Consider the following 21,141-nt stretch of genomic DNA (forward strand, 5'->3'; position numbering starts at 1 on the left):
TCCAAATTTGGCTTCCATAACTGAGTGCTGCTTTTTCCGTTATGTTGTGCAGTCTTAACTTTGTATCCACTGTCATCTGTTTGCCAAAATATCTTCTAATAACTCCATTTTATTCTATTTTGTAATTTGACATCTAGATCAGTTTTATGTTCTGTTAATTCAAATATCTTTGCGATTATTTAAGTGTTAAAAGAGTGTATACAAGAATTAAATTTTGGTTTAATCCAACTTGATGATGATGATGATGATGATGATGATGATGATGATGATGATGATGATGATGATGATGATGATGGGTCCACACCTGTGGAGTAACGGTCAGCGCGTCTGGCCGCGAAACCAGGTGGCCCGGGTTCGAATCTGGTGGGGGCAAGTTACCTGGTTGAGGTTATTTCCAGGGGTTTCCCCTCAACCCAACACGATCAAATGCTGGGTAACTTTCGGTGCTGGACCCCGGACTCATTTCACCGGCATTATCACCTTCATTTCATTTAGACGCTGAATAACCTAGATGTTGATACAGCGTCGTAAAATAACCCAATAAAATAAAAAAAATGACGATGATGATGGTGATGGTGATAATGATGCTCAGTTATTTCATTATTAAGTAATAGTTTTCATTCCATTCATTTCTTGAAATGATAAAGAAATTTCCTTTAACTTTAATCCTCCATGCCAGCTGTTCCGAAAAAATGTTTAATAAGTAGAAAATGATTACTGGCCTAAATTATAGAAAATATTATGTGATTTTCAAGGGGTCCGTCACACGCAAAAGTCTGGGAACCACTACTTTATGCGTTGAAAACAACGCTAAAGAAAGTTTGAAGAGCATCTGAATTGATGCTTTTCTTTTTTGCTTATGTTACAGTGGCACTGCCTGGTGGTAGAAGCAGGTACTGAACAGATGTAGGACATAATAAAAGAGGTCGCGTGTTACATCACAATTGCCACAAAAAAAAAAACAGTTCTGGTTTCAATCTTCTCTCCCCTTCCCAGCACTCAGACCCCTGGAGAATTTACCAACAGCAACACAAGGGATGAGGATGAGATAAGAGTGATGAGCCTTTTCTTTGTACGTGATCGATACAAGAGGCTGGGCTCTGTTTTATCTTTTTAACTGTTGTAATGTGAAACAGATAACACGAAGTTGCTGCTCGGCACTAACTTGTAAGGCATAGCCGTGTGTTTGTCTACCACAACACATAAACCAACCGCATCTGGTGTTTCACAGAGACTGGAACACTGGCTTTTCAGTTCGGCCGAGCCAACTGTAATTCGTGGAATACAAAATACGTTGTGCCTGGTCTTTATTTCGAACTGCCGTTTCCTCTATCATCACACCATAAATTCCTCACCGCCGTATTTCTATGGAATATTTTGTCCTATCGAGCACTATACAGTTTTCGATAAATAGTTGTTTAGTTAACTGTCCAAAAACAGGTCTAAACCTCGCAAGTGATACCAAGAAGACACCACTTGTGAGGCAACTGAGCCAGGAGATAATGGGGTACTGTGGCCAGTTCCTTTCCCCCTCCATTGCATACATCGCCGACTAGCTACATATTAAACTAATCAGACTTCAGATGCATACAAACAAATTGTTCTTCCTCTGACACATATCGTCAAGTGAGATGTACTGCCTGATAATAGATGTACATATCAGCCAGAACCTCAATCAGAGGATTACATACATAGTATGAACTTTATTATTATCTGATAGTTATTTTTCATTTCATTTCATTTGAATGTATTTTATAATAACCTATCAAATGTAAAACGTTACATGAAGGTATCCTGAAAGAGCAAAGCTCGTGTTCGGGGACATTTCAATTTTGATAAAATAACTTAAGTTGAGAATGCCCCAAAATTTTACATAATTCGCAAATATATATATATATATTTTTTTTTTTCTGAATTAAATTTAAGATTCTAATACCAGATCATTTCGGGAGGAAATTAAACGCAGAATAAATATGAGAAATGCCCGTTATTAAATGCTTGAGAAACTTTTGTCATCCAGGTTGCTCTAAAAAACACAAGTTAGAATTTACAAAATAGTTATATTACCCATTGTTCTGTATGGTTGCGAAACTTGGACTCTCACTTTGAGAGAGAAACAGAGGTTAAGAGTGTCTGAGAATAAGATGTTTAGAAAAATATATGAGGCTAAGAGGGATGAAGTTACAGGAGAATGGAGAAAGTTACACAACACAGAACTGCACGCATTGTATTCTTCACCTGGCGTAATTACGAACATTAAATTCAGACGCTTCAGATGGGCAGGACATGTAGCACGTATGGGCGAATCCAGAAATGCATATAGGCCCAATTTAAGCAAACTTAGTTAAAATAACGCAAACAGCATGTTAACTAACTTGTTATTAAAAATTAATCATCCTGTTAGTGTAATAGTGTTTCACCAACCATTTGAAGTACTTTGGTTAGGTAACATGATGTTAAGAGTAATGTAACAGGAATCGAGAAGCAGTGATTGTATGAAAGTTTACTGAATGTGCCTTTAGTTGGTGTAGTCATTTGTTTTAGCGGAGAATTGTATTTTTTACATTGTGGAAGTATTAGAGCCTAACATAATTACAACGGAAATCGAGAAAAAGAAAGTTTAAGGAGCAGTAATTTTACCTCTATGAGAAATATAATTATTTTAGTAGATCTAGCAATTATATGAATGTAATTGAACTCAAACGCAATGATGGAACTTTCATTAGGAAAAAGGAACAAGCATGGGTCTCTTAACCCAATATTTTCAATCGCCATTTGCATGTGAAAACGCAAACTATGAAACAAATCAATGTTATGAAAATATTAAAAGAAATGCTAAGACGGGTCATGCACAAGATACAATGGAACATTTTAAAATTGACGGTGGTACTTTCTCTCTCAAACATGATATTTGTACGAAGATTCTTTCAATTATCCAGGATGAAATAAAACCAATAGAAAATGAAAATAATTGTGATGCTGAATACTACAATGGTAAGCGTTAACATTATTTTCATATCTTATATATCTAACATATCTTCACACGTTATTAGTCATAATTACATGTGAACTGTTAAATCCGTAAAATAAAGAAATATCGTTTTGAAAATCTGCAATTATATCTGAGTATTAATACTAAATAATAATCACAGAAATGCTTACGTGAATAAGCACATATCTTCTCTTTGCTGTGGATGCAGTGCTAATATTAATATGAATCATTTTAGTATTTATGAATATATCTATTCTGAAAAACAAAAAATGCTGAAGTAGTGATTGCAGCTAATTGTTTTCACTGCAAATATATCTCGATATAATAATGCGGCGTGTAACATATGTTCTCTGGCAGCCATGATTCACGCTGTAACAGGACGTTAAGGATTTAACTGCGGGAGTATGCTATGTTAATTTAACAGTGGGTTTAACATGATGTTAGCAGTAACAACAGTTGATGAAACATCTCTTCCGTTAAGTTTACTGTTAAACTGGCTTAACGACATGTTAAATATTTAACAAGGGTTGGTGAAACTGGGTCATAGAGTGTTAGTTGGGAGGCCGTAGGGAAAAAGACCTTTGGGGAGACCAAGATGTAGATGGAGGGGATAATATTAAAATGGAATTGAGGGAGGTGGGATATGATGATAGAGACTGGATTAATCTTGCTCAGGATAGGAACCAATGGTGGGCTTATGTGAGGGCGGCAATGAACCTCCGGGTTCCTTAAAAGCCATAAGTAAGTTATTATTATTATTATTATTATTATTATTATTATTATTATTATTATTATTATTATTATTGTTTTTGCTATTATTAAATATGTATATCATAGTTCACTTTTATTCCTAAAATCAAGCTGTTCGCTTGTTCCGTGTTGTCAAGGGAACAGCCGATCTCTGCTCATAAAAGTACACCCATTTACATACAAGCTGGGCTTTAATTTAATCCCTATGCAGCATCTCTAGCACAATAGCAGTGCATCCCGGGTGAGGGCCTCACAACATTCACAGCGGCGTTTCTCCAAAGCGTTTTCAGGTGAAGGCATATAAAGGGCATGGAGGTAGAGTTCTGTTGTAAGTGGTAGAGTCGATCGCACAGTAGCTGCAGGCCTCATAGTAATCAGAATCCCTGGGCTTCATATCCAGTGACAGGTATTATGAATTATGTATTTCATGATTTCCTGCGGCGAAAGCAATCCTGTACAGTCGTTTGCGTGCGTACTCTGACGCACACCAGAGCAGGGATGGGTTCAGAGCTGCGGGATACTGAAATGTGATGTAAAAGCGAAGAGAGAGTTGTCGTAAATTTTATAAAACTATAATTATTGAAACTTTTATGTATGGATGTGGAAAGAGGTTCTGGAAACCAAATAGAAATGGACGTACTCGAATTCCACTTACTTATGGCTTTTAAGGAACCCGGAGGTTCATTGCCGCCCTCACATAAGCCCACCATCGGTCTCTATCCTCAGCAAGATTAATCCAGTCCCTACCATCATATCCCATCCCCATCAAATCCATTTTAATATTATCTTCCCATCTATGTATCGGCCTTCAAAAAGTCTTCTACTCTCAGGTCTTCCAACTAACACTCTATATGCATTCCTGGATTCGCTCATACGTGCTACATGCCCTGCTCATCTCAAACGTCTGGATTTAATGTTCCTAATTATGTAAGGTGAAGAATACAATGCGTGCAGTTCTGCGTTGTGTAACTTTCTCCATTCTCCTGTAACTTCATCCCTCTTAGCTCCAAATATTTTCCTAAGAACATTATTCTCGAACACCCTTAGCCTCTGCTCCTCTCTCAATGTGAGGGACCAAGTTTCACAACCATACAGAACAACCGGTAATATAACTGTTTTATAAATTCTAACTTAGATTTTTTTTACAGCAGACTAGATGACAAAAGCTTCTCAACCGAATAATAACAGGCATTTCCCATATTCATTCTGTGTTTAACTTCCTCCCGAGTGTCATTTATATTTGTTACTGTTGCTCCAAGATATTTGAATTTTTCCACCTCTTCAAAGGATAAATTTCCTATTTTTATATTTACATTTCGTACAATATTCTAGTCACGACACCTAATCATATAGACCTACTTTGTCTTTTCGGGATTTACTTCCAAACCTATCTCATTACTTGCTCCAAGTAAAATTCCCGTATTTTCCCTAATCGTTTGTGGATTTTCTCCTAACATATTCACGTCATCCGCATAGACAAGCAGCTGATGTAACCCGTTCAATTCCAAACCCTCTCTATTATCCTGAACTTTCCTGCTTCCATATTTTAGAGCAAAGTTAAATTGTAAAGGTGATAGTACATCTCCTTGCTTTAGCCCGCAGCGAATTGGAAAAGCATCAGACAGAAACTGATATTATTATTATTTATTTTATATAAAACAAAATATATTTAATGTTTTAATTTTTGTCATAAAATCGATTAAAGTTATTGAAGGAATCTCGAAATTAGGCATACATCAGTTACAAGCAGGGAGTGGCGATTGATTTTCAGTAAGAATACACACACACACAAACACTCACTCTCTTCAAAAGTTGCGCATGCGCGTGAACTCTCGCTATGCGTTCGCGATTTCCTTTCTCGTGCAACCAGATGAATGTCTGTGTCATATTCTTCATATTACCTGACGCGAAATGTGTCTTTGTCCCATTTAATGTTAATAAATGACTTTTTTCCCCGAATCATGTAATATTCAAAAGGAAGAAGATAGAGAAATGTCTTTGATAATAAAATGTAATAATGGAAGCGCCTCTTTGCAGAAACAAAAGTAAAAGTCTCGAATTTTCTTCGCCTAGGGAGGCTCCATTGTTTTCACTCTATTCCGCATGCAAGTCTGTTCCGCAATGTACTTTTTGTCCGAGCAACAACAGCCCATATAACACTTGGCATTCGTACGCCATTATAATGTTAAAACGGCTTACAGCGGTCATTAATTCAGGATATAATGCGATATATATTTCTGTAGGAAGAACCACGCTTTCTTAGCGCGATTAAAACTGCAAACTTACATTAATGTTTACTTGACAAGCCTCTGTAAATAATGAATGCTGTGCTATGTAGCCTTAAAACGAAGTCGTTGTAAATTTTATCGATTAAATTGGTCGTTTAAAAGTTAATTTGTTAATGGTTTGTAGAAAGACTCCGCGTTTTTATCATGTTTGCGATCTTCAAATATTTTCCACAGAACAGAAACGTTTCCATGACTACTGCTAGTGATCAGAAGACGATCTCCAAAAAGCCATACACTAATGAAATTGAAATGGCTTCTAATAGATAAAATTGGACTATTTCAATCAAGCCCAAGCATTTTGTGGTTCAGACATCTTTCGACCTGAAATCATCACTCATTTATTCATTCATAGTTTTCTGTCCATGGGAAGAACCTTCACTGCAAACTCAGCAATCTCCAAGGTTTCTTATTTTCTGCCTTCCTCTTTGTCTCCGCATAGCTTAATGTCGTGTATCATCTGATATCTTCTTCTTCCCCAAACTCTTCTCCCGTTCACCATTCCTTCCAGTGCATCCTTTAGTAGGCAGTTTCTTCTCAGCCAGTAACCCAAACATTCCCTTTTTCTCTTCCGTTCTTTGTTTCTTTATTTTTGTTTCTTATTTTGTTTCTTTATTTATTTTTTCTTCATTTATTTATTTTTTCTTTATTTAGTTATTTATTTATTCTTTCTTTCTTTTTCCTTCCTATTTCCTTTATTTTTCATTTATTTATTAATTTTTCTTTATTTATTCATTTTTCTCATTTTTCCTTCCCCTATTTATTTCTTCTTTTTTTCTGTCTTCATTTATTTTTTCTTTCTTTTGTTTCATTCTTCTTTATTTATTTATTTTTCTTCATTTTGTGTTTATTTCTTTTTCTTCTTCCTTTGTTTTTTTAATTATTTATTTATTCTTTCTTTCTCTCTCTCTCTCTCTCTCTCTCTCTCTCTCTCTCTCTATCTATCTATATATATATATATATATATATATAATTTCTTTATTCCTTATTTCTCACTTTCTTTTTTACTTTTCCTTTCTTTATCTTTTCTTCATTTATTTATTTAAATTTTTTCTTTTTTTAGTTTTTCCTGTGTGCTTTCTTTTCTTTCTTTCTTTCCTTGTTTGTTTTTTTTTCTTTCTCTCTTCTTTATTTATTTATGCATTTATTTATTTATTTATTTAATTTTATCTATTTATTTTTATTTCTTTCTGTCTTTATTTATTTTTTCTTTCTTTATTCTTTCTTTCTCCTTTTACGTTTATTTATTTATTTATTTATTTATTTATTTATTTATTTATTTATTTTTATCTATTTATTTTTATCTCTTTCTGTCTTTATTTATTTTTTTTCTTTCTTTATTCTTTCTTTCTTCTTTTACGTTTATTTATTGATTTATTTATTTATTTGTTTATTTATTTAATTTTATCTATTTCTTTTTATTTCTTTCTGTCTTTATTTATTTTTTTTCTTTCTTTATTCTTTCTTTCTTCTTTTACGTTTATTTATTTATTTATTTATTTATTTAATTTTATCTATTTATTTTTATCTCTTTCTGTCTTTATTTATTTTTTTTCTTTATTTATTCTTTCTTTCTTCTTTTACGTTTATTTATTGATTTATTTATTTATTTGTTTATTTTTTTAATTTTATCTATTTATTTTTATTTCTTTCTGTCTTTATTTATTTTTTTTCTTTCTTTATTCTTTCTTTCTTCTTTTACGTTTATTTATTTATTTATTTATTTATTTATTTATTTATTCATTTATTTATTTATTCTTTTATTTTTTAATTTTTATTTTATACTTCTTTCTTTATTTCCTCCTTTTCTATTTCTTTCTTTATTTCTTAATTTTTTTCTGTCTTCTTTTCTTTTTATTTATTTATTTTTTCTTTCTGTTTATATTTTTTCTTTCTTTCCTTCTTTTTCTTTCTTTATTTCTTTCTTTGTTTCATTTTCCATTATTTATTTATTTATTTATTCTTTCTTCCTTTATTTTTTATTTTTTCTTTCTTTCTGTCTGTATTTATGTTTATTTCTTTTTTCTTCATTTATTTTTTATTTCTTTTTTCTTTTTTATGTATTTATTCTTTCTGTCTTTATTTCTTTTTTCTTTCTTTCTTGTTTAGTTTTTATTTAACTTCATTTATTTACTGTCTTTGTTTATTTATTTATTTATTTATTTATTTATTCTTTCTTTCTTAATTTATTTATTCCTTCTTTCTTTCGTTATTTATTATTTTTCTTTCTTTATTTTATCTTTATTTTTTCTTTGTTTCTTTCCTTATTTTTTGTTTCTTTATTTCGTTATTTTTTTATATTTCTTTACAGTTTAAGTTGGCCCAGCGAATGATCTCTCTCTTATATTGTACATTACACTATTCAATCGCTATTTCGCATAAGTCTATTTACGTCAAATATAAAAGCTTGATTTTCAAGGTCCTTGTAAGCACCGGTTCCTCAGTAGCGGTGTGATGTTTGTGTAGCGCATATAAATCCGCAAGAGAAGTACTTCAGCCCCTGCCTCCACTAATGCAAAGTAGGGAAAGAGAGCGAGGGGAATGGGGGGAAGACTAGAATGGCTGCAAAGAGATGAGTACACGAAAAGGGAATGCGTTACTGCCTGCAATCCCGCGCATTAAGGGATGCTGTAAATTAAATGGAATGCAGACCTGGATCTGAAGGGCTGTTGTGCGCTCAACTCTCATCGACCCTGCGGGGTATGTGACGCGCCGCGCAGCCGGATCGGGCCTCCAGGTGGCCGTGTATCGCTCCAAGCAGCATTCGATTCGGATCACAGCTCTTCACTGATATTAAAAACCTTTTTTGCTGGTCGCAATACGGATGAGTTTGTGGCTCATATACAACAGCACTGGTATTCGATTCCCGATCAGGTCGTGATGGAATTTGTAGTAGACGAAGCGGACATTGAAGGTTTTCTCGGGGTACTCTCGTTTCCCTCTATCATTACACCAACACTCCCCTTATTTCATCTATCATCTGTAATAGAAAAACTTAGCTAGGGTGAAGTCGTTTGTGCCTAGAGTCAACACCTCTATATACAGAATGGCCCATAAGTAATGCCATTAATTTTAGGTTGTTATTCTTTGAGATATTTCAAACAAAAGTTTCACACAATTTCCTCCTTTTGCTTCCCCTTCGATATAAAAATCGTTTTATATTAAACATTTCATAGCGTTTTGTGGGAAAGCTACTGATTTAATTCCAAATATGCTCAGTCAATTTAAAAGAGCAGGATATCTGTAGTAATGTCACGACAGGTCTGAGATTTATCTAGGAAATCTCAGACCTCGAGTGAGATTTATTAGGACTACTTCGTGAATAAAATAAAAATGTAAATAATATATCCCTAAAATTCGATCACAAAATGTTAATAATTGTATATTTACGAATACTTAACCTATTCAGACATTGTGAAGTTGAAATAGATGAATATCGATTACTGCGATAAAGAAATTCGATACTATTATTCAGTAATGCCTATTGCGAAAAGCGAAATACAGGTTTAACAATGTTAATTACATGTACTGCACTTTTCTCTTATTATTATAACATAAATACATTTTCATTATCTGCTGAAATCATAATTTATTTTATGCTCGACCATGCCGAAATGTAGTAATTATACACCTGGTAGCAGACCTTTAATGCATGTCATTAAAGTACACCTACTCATTAAAGGTCAGGTCTTTCAGCCAATGACGACTCAGGTTACAACTGTTCAGCCAATGACAGGTCAGCTTTCTACCGTTATAAAACCGCAAGTTTCGCGGATATACAATCGAAAGAGAATTAGCGAAAAGTCACGGAGGCTGGAAATCCAATACCTTCGCAGAAGGTTATGTTCTGTTACTATAATAATTAGCATTAATTGTAAATAATATTCAAATAAATTCAATTTGTCATCTCATTTTTCAATGTCTAATTTAATTTCAATGTTATCTCTGTAGGTTCTTATGGCCTAGCAAGGTCAATGTGAACATCTGTTCCTCGGAAAAAATCAATACTTTCGCGTCTGCGCACATCTCACAACATACGGGACATTGGCCAAGGTCAGATACAAAGAAAATTAATAATATCAAGTTAGAAATATGGTCGAGCATAAAAAGTCGTATGAAACTCGCCTATAATGGTAATTATAGGCTCGTTGCATAATGTACTATTAATATCTTATAATATAATTATAGTAACCTGATTAATACATTAATTAAATGAAGAATTGTTGAAAACGCAGTTATCAAATCTGAATGAAGGAAAGCAATTTTTTCAGATAGCCTACAATGGACATGGAATTAGAAGATGAAGATGTAGATGTGGAAGTAGAATTTCGTACTTTGTTTAGTACTTCATCGTAACATTACACACTACACCGAGAACTAAAAACTGTGTAATATGTGTTGGGACAGCTATATAAGAATACTTATGTATTCACAGCGAGACATGTTGCTACACAGTGAAGCCATCTCTGTATAGATAATTAAAACACGAATTTTATTACGCCATACGGAAGGCAGTTTGATCAAAGACCTTGTATATATTACTACACAAGATCTTTGGGTTTGATATGCGATGATGTTACATAAATTTGAACATCTGACTTTCTATTAATTGTTTAATTTCATTCACAAAATACAAATTTTATAGGCTACAATTATAGGTTAAGTTACCTGTGGGAGCAGGACCAATGTCAACTGTACCTTACTCGTGCTACAGAAAGCATTTTTTATAGCTCGACAAACGCATTCTCGCTGTAGTGTGTAACGGAACTAAAGCTGCATCTACACAGTTCAATATTCCAATCGCGTATGCGTGCAATCTGGGAAGAATATTGAAAGAATCAAGTTTAAAAGGTACGTTCAATTAAGATGCATGATGATTTTGTGTCTACATGGTGCGCCGTTTTGAACGTCGTCTTCACTGCGTAAATATATTAATTAATATTAAATATCAATCTTGCATTCAATGCTTTAAAGTTGAAAGAAAAGTTTAACCGTGTAGTTGCATCTTAATGTATTCATGATCATCAATTTACGGGGAAACAGTTGGCGACAACGACTAAACAAAAGAACGACCATGCGATAAATTAATAGCGATAAATCTAGCTGCAAAAATTATCGCAAAGTGTGACTGTGATTAGTTGGAATTCAAAATTTCGTTACATTTCATTGGCCGAAAATTGAATGATGTCATATAATATAGTAATCTTACTAGAGGTTTTGATTTATCTAGACAAAATCAAAACTCGAGTGGGATTTAATTGACTATTACACGATTAGAAGAAAGTATATAAAGATTAGAAGAAATAAAATACTCTAATACACTAAAATATTAAATGACTTACGAAAATACTAAATTGTCTTGAAAATGTATTATTGTTCCATCTCATCATTATAAATATTCCGCTAGATGGCAGTAGTGTGTTATGATCAGCTGCTTTCTTGTTACCAGTTGTGTAAACTAAACAATCTTCATTAAATTCTATGGACGTTTACTAGTCAACAACGCTTTGTTGATTCAGTTTCATTTTTATTAAAACAGTTGCATTTCACTTCAATTATCAATATATATTAAACAATCTCTGATATTTGACTATCCACATTTTCATACAGTAGAAGCTATAAAATAACCTAAATAATATAAACGAGATAAATGATAGAAAAGTTTTAATTAAGGATGAGGAAATAAACATAAATCATTTTAAAAAGTAAAATGTTGGCAAACGAAACTAATTCCACGGAGGTGATAAAAAAACAAACGCTAGGGAGGTGATAAAAATTGTAGGATAAGCAGCCGTGATTGGTTGAAACACGTCGTTCCGTACCGTTTTATTGGTAAAAAAGTAGCATAATGTAGTAAAAGTATAATAATCATAATAAATTATTGAACAAATTTTAGTTTTGTTCTTTAAATTTGCAGAAATTTGATCCGAACAAATGTAACATTGAAAAATTAATTTGCAAAAACTAAAATTCACATTGATGTTTTTCCCTGGTAAATTTATGTCCTGAGTTATGCTTGGAGCTATTGTATCGTGCTGACCCTAACGAATTGAGTCCCACCATGTGTCCAAATAGTCTGCAGATTAATTGGATATATGAGATATAGGTTTACACGCCGTCAAATAAATTATAACGTAGTTGTCATTGAAGGCGAAAGAAGAGGTGACGATTGGACTTTATCCACTGCGATTGTTCAATACAGAAATTCTCGACGTTTCGAAGGCTGGAGATTTATTCTATTTAAGGGAGGAAAAAGGGGCGGCACATAAAAACACCATGTCCCTGAATGAGAGAGCTCGAGGAAAAAATTACCGGTTATTTATCGCCCATATCAATAATTTGAATATAGCATAGTAGGTCCAAATGAGAGTGCCCATTGGTTTGTCACAGTTCAAACTAAAATAATATTCATACCATAATGTAGAGGATTTTTGGTTAAGAAAGAACGCATTTGTTTTATGGGCCTTGGCTAATACATTGTACAAGCTATGTGGTAGGTAAGAGTTTCTATGGCAACTGGCCATTTAATAGAATAGCCCCATATGCGCAGTGTTTTTTTTTTATTAACCTGGAATGATCTGTATCTATTAAACTTGCTATGTTAGAACTGAAAATTATTTTCTACATTCATTCGTGGACTTTGTGACGATTATGAACTGATATTGGAAATTCCTAAATAGCAGGATCCTTGCCTACGTTTAATACAATATCACGAGTTGACAGTTCTATCCCACCTGGGAGAAATCTCGTACACCGATCAACTATTTTGTGCGAGATCGTGCGTAGTTGCTTGGTTTCCGCACAAAACCAATCCGCGGAAAATCTAAAATTCCACATTCAGTATTCCCAACCTAACACACATAACAATTTCCCTCTTCTTACCGCTTAAGTGACATATTGATTTTACTGCTTTAGGCTTTTAACATATTATTTTTTAGAGACGTTCAATATAGTAGCTAATAATTATAAATTGGAAACTAACCACTGCAATTTCACCTAAATTGCACTGTTAATTATTGTTTTTAAATATTTGCAGAAATTAAGTAAACTCTGCAACTCCACTAAAGTTATTGCATTCGTGATGCAAGTAACATTAAGGAAGCCGTGAAAAAATCAACAAGATTCCAGACTCATTATATGTTATATAAATAATATTGTTAAAATATTAAAATGAAAAATCAATCATTACATAACCTTTCCGTTTGTTTTAAGTTCGCATTTATAGACTGGGGGGGAAAAAAGACAGACGTATATCACGGCCTGCTGGAGTATAGTAAACACAGAATAGTAATATGCGTTACAAGAGCGGTATGTTGAAGTTTTCATGTTCGAGGAAAAGTTTGAAAAAGCGAAACGTAGTTGAGCTTTTTTAATTTCCGAGAATTGAAAGAAAACATACCGCTCGTGTATCGTACATTATTTTGTGCGAAGATCGTTTATTACATACCTGAAAGAGGAATTTCTAATTAATTGCAATGAAATCTCCATCTTGGTTTCTGTTCAATGACGGCAATTTTGGAAAACAAAAATCTCTATCTTCAACATTGTTGCTTTAAAATGTTTCCTGTGTTTACTATACTCTAGCAGGCTGTGATATACGTCTGTCTTTTTTTCCCCCCCAGTCTATAAATACGAACTTAAAACAAACGGCTTCCTTAATGTTACTTGCTTCACGAAATGCAGTTACTTTAGTGGAGTTTTAGAGTTTACTTAATTTTTGCAAATATTTAAAAACAATAATTAACATTGCAATTTAGGTGAAATTGCAGTGGTTAATTTCCAATTTATAATTATTACTATATTGAACGTCTCTAAAAATAATATGTTAAAAGCCTAAAGCAGTAAAATCAATATGTCACTTAAGAGGTAAGAAGAGGGAAATTGTTATGTGTGTTAGGTTGGGAATACTGAATGTGGATTTTTAGACTTACCGCGGGTTGGTTTTGTGCGGAAACCAAGCAAATACGCACGATCTCGCACAAAACATTTTAAAGCAACAATGTTGAAGATAGATATTTTTGTTCTGCAAATTTGCCGTCATTGAACAGAAACCAAGATGGAGATTTCATTGCAACTAATTAGAAATTCCTCTTTCAGGTATGTAATAAACGATCTTCACACAAAATAATGTACGATACACGAGCGGTATGTTTTCTTTCAATTCTCGGAAATTAAAAAAGCTCAACTACGTTTCGCTTTTTCAAACTTTTCCTCGAACATGAAAACTTCAACATACCGCTCTTGTAACGCATATTACTATTGCCATTGTCACTGGTCGTATGGTCCCGTGTTCAAGGCAATGCTCTGTAAAACATCTGATAATAACTTGAACGGAATATTGAGAAAGTGAAGTCGTGTCAGAAATGTCTAGGAGTTGTAGCGTGGAACCGTTACTTGTGAATCTAACACGTTCTCCGGTCGTGGCGGAAGATGCTGATAATGTCTTGTTGATACATACAGACACTCTAGATATTTGAAGATGGAAAACGTGAAAGGAAATAGAGTGCAAGAACGTCGACGTTTTCCCAAAATGTGCAGCTGAAAGAGATTATATTACAAGCTACATAAATGGATCAAATAAGAATTCTGTGTTTCGGGGCAGGGTGAATCATAACTTCAACCATAAGTCATAATAAAGAAGATGCTAACGGAAATTCTTAAGTAAATATCCCACGTAGTAGGTCTGCCAGTGGACGAGTGCTTTGGTATTCAAGAGGAATTCAAATGATATCGGTTTTAATTCTAGTACTGTTCAAGACAGTAATCAGAAATTTGGTTCAAGCAAAATTCTTCCATTTTCATGTTTTTTTTATTATCCAATTTAATAAACCCTATTTCACCCTGAGGTATATTAGGGTTATAGTTGGCATTAAAATACATATTTTATAACCAATAAACAATAGTAAAGTTATAATATAAAATAGTGCTCACAGTTACAATTCACATAAATTATGTTGACGAATGCACCTTAATGAAAGAATGGATCCTGTTAAAGATTAATGAGATGTTAGAGGAATGATCAATGCAAAAGATATACAAGAATGCCTAACCGTTTCAGAGTAAATACAGACCTGAAAAATAATCAATAGTAGATTAATATAACAAAGTTTGACTTTCACTTTCAAATTAATACTTAATTCATGAACAATGGAACAATTAAGAGTAATAAAAGGATATTACAAGCAATGATTACGGTTACAAGTTTATGGTTACGGTTTCATGTTTTACAGGGTGTAAAAGGAAAGGTATCTTGAAGCTGTAAAAAAAAGTGATTTTATCCACAACGTAAGTGTATAGCGATTTTTCCTAAGTTTTTCGTTGGGTTTTATATTCAGTGCGAGTCAATTTAATAGGGAATGATTCACATTAGGGGAGAGTCGGGTAGTATCGGACATCGGGTAATATCGGACAGTGCGTTTGTTTCATCTACCACATATGGTAGTATCTGAATGTCATGGTTACGTTTCTGTATGCGACATCACAGAAACGTAACCATGTCAGTCAGGTACTATCATCATGTGGTAGATGAAAGAAACTCACTGCCCGATATTACCCGATGTCCGATACTACCCGACTCTCCCCTAAGTGTAATAATTTTTGTAAAGATTTACTGAATTTATTTGACCAGAACATAGTACGAAACGGAAATATAAAAACTGCAAATTTATCGTTTGGGAACGTGAATATATTCAAATACCTTGAAGCAACAGTAAGTAACAAATATAGGCCTAAATGACAATCGAGAGGAAATTAAACAAACACAAGTAACTTATCACGAATTCACGATAAGGAGTATGACATGGACCAAGACAAGCAAAACAATAATAATCACAAGGACCACGATATGGACCACGATAAGGATCATGACAAAGACAGCAAGGAACACGACAAACACAACAAAGACCATGACAAGGACAAAGAGGACAACTACTAAGACAACAAGGACCACGACTAGGACAAAGACAAATCACTACATTGACAAAGACAAACATGACAAGGATCACGATAAGGACCACGACATGGACCACAACGATTAAGGACCATAACAAAGCAACAAGAATCACGTCAATAACAATAAAGATCACGATAAGAACCATGACAATGACAACAAGGACCACGACAAGGTTAACGACAAGGAAAATGACAAGGATCACGATAAGGACCACGACATGGACCACAACGATAAGGACCATAACAAAGCAACAAGGACCACGTCAAAAACAATAAAGATCAAGATAATGATCATGACAAAGACAACAAGGACCAATATAAAGACCACGACAAGGAAAATGACAAGGATCACGATGAGGACCACGACATGGACCACAACGATAAGGACCATAACAAAGCAACAAGGACCACGTCAAAAACAATAAAGATCAAGATAAGGACCATGACAAAGACAACAAGGATCACGACAAGGTTAACGACAAGGAAAATGACAAGGATCACGATAAGGACCACGACATGGACCACAACGATAAGGACCATAACAAAGCAACAAGAACCACGTCAATAACAATAAAGATCAAGATAATGATCATGACAAAGACAACAAGGACCAATATAAAGACCACGACAAGGAAAATGACAAGGATCACGATAAGGACCACGACATGGACCACAACGATAAGGACCATAGCAAAGCAACAAGGACCACGTCAAAAACAATAAAGATCAAGATAATGATCATGACAAAGACAACAAGGACCAATATAAAGACCACGACAAGGAAAATGACAAGGATCACGATAAGGACCACGACATGGACCACAACGATAAGGACCATAGCAAAGAAACAAGGACCACGTCAAAAACAATAAAGATCAAGATAATGATCATGACAAAGACAACAAGGACCAATATAAAGACCACGACAAGGAACATGACAAGGATCACGATAAGGACCACGACATGGACCACAACGATAAGGACCATAACAAAGCAACAAGAACCACGTCAATAACAATAAAGATCAAGATAATGATCATGACAAAGACAACAAGGACCAATATAAAGACCACGACAAGGAAAATGACAAGGATCACGATAAGGACCACGACATGGACCACAACGATAAGGACCATAGCAAAGCAACAAGGACCACGTCAAAAACAATAAAGATCAAGATAATGATCATGACAAAGACAACAAGGACCAATATAAAGACCACGACAAGGAAAATGACAAGGATCACGATAAGGACCACGACATGGACCACAACGATAAGGACCATAGCAAAGAAACAAGGACCACGTCAAAAACAATAAAGATCAAGATAATGATCATAACAAAGACAACAAGGACCAATATAAAGACCACGACAAGGAACATGACAAGGATCACGATAAGGACCACGACATGGACCACAACGATAAGGACCATAACAAAGCAACAAGGACCACGTCAAAAACAATAAAGATCACGATAAGAACCATGACAAAGACAACAAGGATCACAAGGTTAACGACAAGGAAAATGACAAGGATCACGATAAGGACCACGACATGGACCACAACGATAAGAATCATAACAAAGCAACAAGAACCACGTCAATAACAATAAAGATCACGATAAGAACCATGACAAAGACAACAAGGACCACGACAAGATTAACGACAAGGAAAATGACAAGGATCACGATAAGGACCACGACATGGACCACAACGATAAGGACCATAACAAAGCAACAAGGACCATGTCAAAAACAATAAAGATCAAGATAAGAACCATGACAAAGACAACAAGGACCACGACAAGGTTAACGACAAGGAAAATAACAAGGATCACGATAAGGACCACGACATGGACCACAACGATAAGGACCATAACAAAGCAACAAGGACCATGTCAAAAACAATAAAGATCAAGATAAGAACCATGACAAAGACAACAAGGACCACGACAAGGTTAACGACAAGGAAAATGACAAGGATCACGATAAGGACCACGACATGGACCACAACGATAAGGACCATAACAAAGCAACAAGGATCACGTCAAAAACAATAAAGATCACGATAAGAACCATGACAAAGACAACAAGGACCACGACAAGGTTAACGACAAGGAAAATGACAAGGATCACGATAAGGACCACGACATGGACCACAATGATAAGGACCATAACAAAGCAACAAGGATCACGTCAAAAACAATAAAGATCACGATAAGAACCATGACAAAGACAACAAGGATCACGACAAGGTTAACGACAAGGAAAATGACAAGGATCACGATAAGGACCACGACATGGACCACAACGATAAGGACCATAACAAAGCAACAAGGACCATGTCAAAAACAATAAAGATCAAGATAAGAACCATGACAAAGACAACAAGGACCACGACAAGGTTAACGACAAGGAAAATGACAAGGATCACGATAAGGACCACGACATGGACCACAACAATAAGGACCATAACAAAACAACAAGGACCACGTCAAAAAACAATAAAGATCAAGATAAGGACCATAACAAAGCAACAAGAACCACGTCAATAACAATAAAGATCACGATAAGAACCATGACAAAGACAACAAGGACCACGACAAGGTTAACGACAAGGAAAATGACAAGGATCACGATAAGGACCACGACATGGACCACAACGATAAGGACCATAACAAAGCAACAAGGATCACGTCAAAAACAATAAAGATCACGATAAGAACCATGACAAAGACAACAAGGACCACGACAAGGTTAACGACAAGGAAAATGACAAGGATCACGATAAGGACCACGACATGGACCACAGCGATAAGGACCATAACAAAGCAACAAGGACCACGTCAAAAACAATAAATATCACGATAAGAACCATGACAAAGACAACAAGGACCACGACAAGGTTAACGACAAGGAAAATGACAAGGATCACGATAAGGACCACGACATGGACCACAACAATAAGGACCATAACAAAACAACAAGGACCACGTCAAAAAACAATAAAGATCAAGATAAGGACCATGACAAAGACAACAAGGACCAATATAAAGACCACGACAAGGAAAATGACAAGGACCACGATAAGGACCACGACATGGACCACAACGATAAGGACCATAACAAAGAAACAAGGACCACGTCAAAAACAATAAAGATCAAGATAATGATCATGACAAAGACAACAAGGACCAATATAAAGACCACGACAAGGAACATGACAAGGATCACGATAAAGACGATAACATGAATAATTTGGTTGTTAAAACATTAAATAATTCAGTAGATGATACAAAGTTGTTAAACAACAACCGATTAAATATATTACATTTTAACTATAGTTAACAATAGTACTATCTTAATTTACACTGCAGTGTTATGTGATATTGCAAAATTAAACATTTTCATGAAACTCAAATTTTCGCATATGAAGCTAATGGAGCCGCACGATGACGCGTCATCGTCGACAGCGGCCGCAGCGTCAGATTTGAAGCGTCAACAGAACTCGCCACTCTGATCTGTCGTGTATATTTGATGAGAGTGCAAACAGTCCGATTTTCATCTGTCTGGCCAGCAGTTTCAGTAACAGAAAACAAGAAGAATGAACACCTTTCTGCTTGTCTCACTCCCCCTGCATTTCAGGAAATATCGAAATACTGCTTCAAGAATATCACGTAACGTCTGTTTTGTAACTAGGCAACCAACTGAATGAACTATATGAAGCTTTTACATTATCATATTTCTCTTAATCTGACTTCATATCGAAGAGCAGGTCTGATCCTGCAGTATATCACACGTTGCAATTCGTCTTTTAAGTCTGGAATTGCTTATGTTTCAGGCTGATAACGATGTTAAAATGGTGATAATACCAACGACGGCAACCAAATTCAAAATAAAAATGATAACGTAATTACAGTGATATCAGCGCTGATGACAATAACACTATTGATGATAATAAGATTATATTGAAATTAATACTAGTGGCAAGAACAATGTCCATAATTAATAACGCTAACAATAAAATTGATAACAAAACAATATCGACGCACTTACCACAACATTGTTGTTAGAAATCACACTACTTCTAGCAACTTGATTCTCAACAGTTCAATTTTGCATCCTATTGTACAGTCTTAAAGAATTTACAAGAGTGGCGTGATCTGCAACAACGCTGTTGACAAAAGAATATCCATAATAAAATGATGATGGAAATAAAAATGATGACACAAGAATATCGATAATATAGTGACGATGAAAATAAAAATGATGACAGAAGAATATCGATAATGCAGCGACGGTGAAAATAAAAATGACACAAGAATATCGATTAAGCAGTGACGGTGAAAATAAAAATGATGACAGAAGAATATCGATAATACAGTGACAGTGAAAATAAAAATGATGACACAAGAATATCGATAATACAGTGACGGTGAAAATAAAAATTATGACAGAAGAATATCGATTATACAGTGACAGTGAAAATAAAAATGGTGACACAAGAATATCGATAATGCAGTTACGGTGAAAATAAAAATGATGACACAAGAATATCGATAATACAGTGACAGTGAAAATAAAAATGATGACAGAAGAATATCGATAATGCAGTTACGGTGAAAATAAAAATGATGACACAAGAATATCGATAATACAGTGACAGTGAAAATAAAAATGATGACACAAGAATATCGATAATGCAGTGACGGTGAAAATACAAATGATGACAGAAGAATATCGATAATGCAGTGACGATGAAAATATGATTATACAAGAATATCGATAATGCAGTGACGATGAAAATATGATTATACAAGAATATCGATAATGCAGTGACTATGAAGATATGATTATACAAGAATATCGATAATGCAGTGACTATGAAGATATGATTATACAAGAATATCGATAATGCAGTGACTATGAAAATGTGATTATACAAGAATATCGATAATGCAGTGACGATGAAAATATGATTATACAAGAATATCGATAATGCAGTGACTATGAAGATATGATTATACAAGAATATCGATAATGCAGTGACTATGAAGATATGATTATACAAGAATATCGATAATGCAGTGACTATGAAAATATGATTATACAAGAATATCGATAATGCAGTGACGATGAAAATATGATTATACAAGAATATC

At 34.4% G+C, this 21,141-nt stretch overlaps 1 protein-coding gene across 1 annotated transcript in view; it reads left to right on the forward strand.

Moving 5' to 3' along the window:
• The window catches only part of igl (igloo), a 726,182-nt gene that overhangs the window by 433,774 nt on the left and 271,267 nt on the right, over positions 1-21,141 (forward strand). The window lies entirely within an intron of this gene.

This window comes from Periplaneta americana, chromosome 3, assembly GCF_040183065.1.
Source record: "Periplaneta americana isolate PAMFEO1 chromosome 3, P.americana_PAMFEO1_priV1, whole genome shotgun sequence".
Classification (NCBI taxonomy): domain Eukaryota; kingdom Metazoa; phylum Arthropoda; class Insecta; order Blattodea; family Blattidae; genus Periplaneta; species Periplaneta americana.